This window comes from Schistocerca cancellata, unplaced genomic scaffold (genome assembly GCF_023864275.1).
Source record: "Schistocerca cancellata isolate TAMUIC-IGC-003103 unplaced genomic scaffold, iqSchCanc2.1 HiC_scaffold_26, whole genome shotgun sequence".
NCBI lineage: Eukaryota > Metazoa > Arthropoda > Insecta > Orthoptera > Acrididae > Schistocerca > Schistocerca cancellata.
In genome coordinates, this window is record NW_026046090.1 from 7,501 (window position 1) to 12,500 (window position 5,000).

General features: G+C 53.9%; 1 non-coding gene across 1 annotated transcript in view; it reads left to right on the top strand.

The window, feature by feature from the left end:
• The first annotated feature begins 3,980 nt into the window (after positions 1-3,980).
• Positions 3,981-5,000, top strand: part of LOC126110676 (small subunit ribosomal RNA) — a 1,909-nt gene continuing 889 nt past the window's right edge. The window contains exon 1 of the ribosomal RNA XR_007523843.1: positions 3,981-5,000. This exon is cut by the window's right edge and continues 889 nt beyond it. This is a non-coding gene — a ribosomal RNA (small subunit ribosomal RNA).

The window sequence follows — 5,000 nt, forward strand, 5'->3', positions numbered from 1 at the left end:
GTCCACCACAGGAGCCCCAACGCCAGTGCCTGCGCCGCACGAAGTCGTCGACCGACAATCGCTCCACCCGCACCCGCACGTGCCCCACTCCAACCGCCCAAATCGCAACTCCAGCGGATGAATGGCGGACTCTTCCCGCACTCCTATCGTGCAATCCACCCCTATATCTTGCGTTTCATGAAGAGTTATATCCAATATGCCATATTCCCGCTGTCCCTATACATGCTCTAAGTAGCTCGCTTGCTACAGCAGCAGCAGCACCACCTCCGCGCGCTTCCCTGGGGGCACTGAACCGCAGGACGCGAGACCCCACGCCCTGTGGCAAACAGGGCTCCTCGCAGAATATATACGGTCCCTACCCCGCACAACGATGACGGTGTGGGGGCCATTGTACGACACCGCTTCCTGCGGTGCCAACGCTGTCGTAGAGTCGATACTCCATCTTTGGTAGAAGGCAACCATTCCGCTGTAAATGAGTACGTCGCTCGTAGTTCAGTCACCTCGCAGCACTGCTCAGTAAACTATGCAGGCCCACATAGATAGATCAAATACGCAAATGCCCCTATACATGCTGAACGTCTGTGCAAACAAAACGAACCACACGTCACCCGCACACTCTATCACCCACACACTCTATCACACACTACTCTCTGCCTGTAACAAACACAGATACAATAATTAAGCACCGGCATGGACCAACGTCCGGTGCATCCTATCCGCCACAGTACACCAACCAGACTATGATAACCAGGCCAGGAGGTCCAATCATAAAACAGAATATCCCACTCGTCCGACAACCACAATTGCTCAGATAAGCCACCAACACCCACACATGTCCTACACAGGGGTGCACCCAACATCACCACACTGCCTCGTCTTACAGCACAAACACACTGGCAGGAATGAAACACACAGGTCTGCCGCAACCACAGACACGGCTCGCCCCCCCCTCTCACTGGCGGAAAGCGCATCCCGACGTGACATAACTCCTTTGACACACTGACGCTGCCTCGGGCATCCACGTCCTACGGTCGATATCAACGAACCTCACCCCCCCCCCCCCCACAACACGCCATCCCATACCACATTGTGTACCGTACCCAAACCTAACGTGTACTGTACTACAACGCAATGTGTACCATAACACAACCCAGTTTGTACCTTAACCTAACCTATGTCACCTTAACCTAACCTATGTCACCTTAACCTAACCTATGTCACCTTAACCTAACCTATGTCACCTTAACCTAACCTATGTCACCTTAACCTAACCTATGTCACCTTAACCTAACCTATGTCACCTTAACCTAACCTATGTCACCTTAACCTAACCTATGTCACCTTAACCTAACCTATGTCACCTTAACCTAACCTATGTCACCTTAACCTAACCTATGTCACCTTAACCTAACCTGTGTTGCACCTTAACCTACCTCAATTTGCACCGCAATGTAACTCAATTTGCACCGCAATGTAACTCAATTTGCACCGCAATGTAACTCAATTTGCACCGCAATGTAACTCAATTTGCACCGCAATGTAACTCAATTTGCACCGCAATGTAACTCAATTTGCACCGCAATGTAACGCAATTTGCACCGCAATGTAACGCAATTTGCACCGCAATGTAACGCAATTTGCACCGCAATGTAACGCAATTTGCACCGCAATGTAACGCAATTTGTACCGCAATCTACCCCCATGTTGTGCCTTAACCTAACCCACGTTGTGCCTTAACCTAACCCACGTTGTGGCTTAACCTAACCCACGTTGTGGCTTAACCTAACCCACGTTGTGGCTTAACCTAACCCACGTTGTGGCTTAACCTAACCCACGTTGTGGCTTAACCTAACCCACGTTGTGGCTTAACCTAACCCACGTTGTGGCTTAACCTAACCCACGTTGTGGCTTAACCTAACCCACGTTGTGGCTTAACCTAACCCACGTTGTGGCTTAACCTAACCCACGTTGTGGCTTAACCTAACCCACGTTGTGGCTTAACCTAACCCACGTTGTGGCTTAACCTAACCCACGTTGTGGCTTAACCTAACCCACGTTGTGGCTTAACCTAACCCACGTTGTGGCTTAACCTAACCCACGTTGTGGCTTAACCTAACCCACGTTGTGCCTTAACCTAACCCACGTTGTGCCTTAACCTAACCCACGTTGTGCCTTAACCTAACCCACGTTGTGCCTTAACCTAACCCACGTTGTGCCTTAACCTAACCCACGTTGTGGCTTAACCTAACCCACGTTGTGGCTTAACCTAACCCACGTTGTGGCTTAACCTAACCCACGTTGTGGCTTAACCTAACCCACGTTGTGGCTTAACCTAACCCACGTTGTGGCTTAACCTAACCCACGTTGTGGCTTAACCTAACCCACGTTGTGGCTTAACCTAACCCACGTTGTGCCTTAACCTAACCCACGTTGTGCCTTAACCTAACCCACGTTGTGCCTTAACCTAACCCACGTTGTGCCTTAACCTAACCCACGTTGTGCCTTAACCTAACCCACGTTGTGCCTTAACCTAACCCACGTTGTGCCTTAACCTAACCCACGTTGTGCCTTACCCTGCTCTGTAATTGGCATATGACACGTTACATTAATGTATTGTTGTCCAACCGCAACCGGCTCAGAATGTTGTGTACACAGCTATGTGTCATCTCCCCATAACAGCTGCATTGCAGTGTGGTACGCCATAGAGACGTGTGGGAGTAATGGACGCAGTGGATGGCGATCAGCATGAGCCGTCTGTTCATGTAGTGGCGCGTGTATGCAGACGTAGTAGTCTCTTCTCACACAATGTGATAGCACGGTGCCCCGCGTTCCACATCTGCGACATGCTACAGAGGCCGGTTGACAGTTGGTCGCGCAATGGAGATCGCATATGTACGGGGGCACCTTCCACGTGCCCTCTAGTCGGGCACATTTTGTTGCGTGGATGTGAGCGAATGTAGTGTGTCTTGACACCTGACAGGCAGGCATGCAATAATAGTTGACTTTGCAAACGGGGATGGACGTGTACGTTTACTGGTGACGTTACGCAAATGAACAACTGGTAACCCGTTGTGGTGCGGTTGATCTTGCTGGAGGTACATCTGTGAGGGCAACGATCGGTACAGCTACGAAGCGGTCCCCACCATACCAACGAACGTGAATGTGAATCTGGGTGTGAAGCGATACGCGGCTGTGGGTGGGTGGGACTGTCCCCGGCCGGTGAGGGGGGGCCGCCCGGCGTGCTGGCCGCGCGGTGCGTGGGCGCACGCGCTACAGCCGGCTGGTGGGGGCGCCCAGTGGCAGGCGCGCCGGCCGACGGACGCGGCAGGCGGCGCAGCTGCGCGCCGGGGCACCCTGCGCGCGGCGCCGTGCAGCCAAAGTGGGTCCTCGCGGACCCGGTGCGAAGCGCGGTGGACGTCTGCAGTGTGCTGGTCCGATTGAGGACTGTGTGCGTTGAGGATGCGCCGCCGCCCGGCACTCGGCGCCGCGACGCCGTCTGCTGCTCGGTCGCCCCAGCGGTTCTCGCTGGTGGTTTGTATCGCAGTTGTGCGGACGTGTTGGCACGTGCGCTGTGCTGGGAGAGTTCGCTTCGGCACCCACGTGGGGCCTTTGCCCTTCTGTGGCGCTGGCGTTGGAGCTGCCGGTCACCGTAGGTGGCGCGTGTTGTCTCCCGCCGGCAATGCCACGACAGCACGCTCCCGGGCCTCTGTCGGCAGCGGCAAGCTCAGTTGGGAGCACGGGTGGTCGCACCTAAAGCGTCTACTCGCCTAACTCCGGGCGATTGCGCCTCTCTCGAACCCGACCAAGTACTTAGGACGGCGCTGCGCGCCGCCGGGACCTGAGAGGGTTTCGAGGTGTATTGTGCAGGGGAGCCCAGCCTCCTCCTGTTTGCAGAATAATTGAGCGGACGCTTGCGTGTTCGCGCGGGCCCCCGGGACACACTCCCGGGCGGCCGGCTGCTCAGCTCTAGTTGACGCAGCTCCCTGGTTGATCCTGCCAGTAGTCATATGCTTGTCTCAAAGATTAAGCCATGCATGTCTCAGTACAAGCCGCATTAAGGTGAAACCGCGAATGGCTCATTAAATCAGTTATGGTTCCTTAGATCGTACCCACGTTACTTGGATAACTGTGGTAATTCTAGAGCTAATACATGCAAACAGAGTCCCGACCAGAGATGGAAGGGACGCTTTTATTAGATCAAAACCAATCGGTCGGCTCGTCCGGTCCGTTTGCCTTGGTGACTCTGAATAACTTTGGGCTGATCGCACGGTCCTCGTACCGGCGACGCATCTTTCAAATGTCTGCCTTATCAACTGTCGATGGTAGGTTCTGCGCCTACCATGGTTGTAACGGGTAACGGGGAATCAGGGTTCGATTCCGGAGAGGGAGCCTGAGAAACGGCTACCACATCCAAGGAAGGCAGCAGGCGCGCAAATTACCCACTCCCGGCACGGGGAGGTAGTGACGAAAAATAACGATACGGGACTCATCCGAGGCCCCGTAATCGGAATGAGTACACTTTAAATCCTTTAACGAGTATCTATTGGAGGGCAAGTCTGGTGCCAGCAGCCGCGGTAATTCCAGCTCCAATAGCGTATATTAAAGTTGTTGCGGTTAAAAAGCTCGTAGTTGGATTTGTGTCCCACGCTGTTGGTTCACCGCCCGTCGGTGTTTAACTGGCATGTATCGTGGGACGTCCTGCCGGTGGGGCGAGCCGAAGGCGTGCGACCGCCTCGTGCGTGTTCGTGCGTCCCGAGGCGGACCCCGTTGAAATCCTACCAAGGTGCTCTTTATTGAGTGTCTGGGTGGGCCGGCACGTTTACTTTGAACAAATTAGAGTGCTTAAAGCAGGCAAGCCCGCCTGAATACTGTGTGCATGGAATAATGGAATAGGACCTCGGTTCTATTTTGTTGGTTTTCGGAACCCGAGGTAATGATTAATAGGGACAGGCGGGGGCATTCGTATTGCGACGTTAGAGGTGAAATTCTTGGATCGTCGC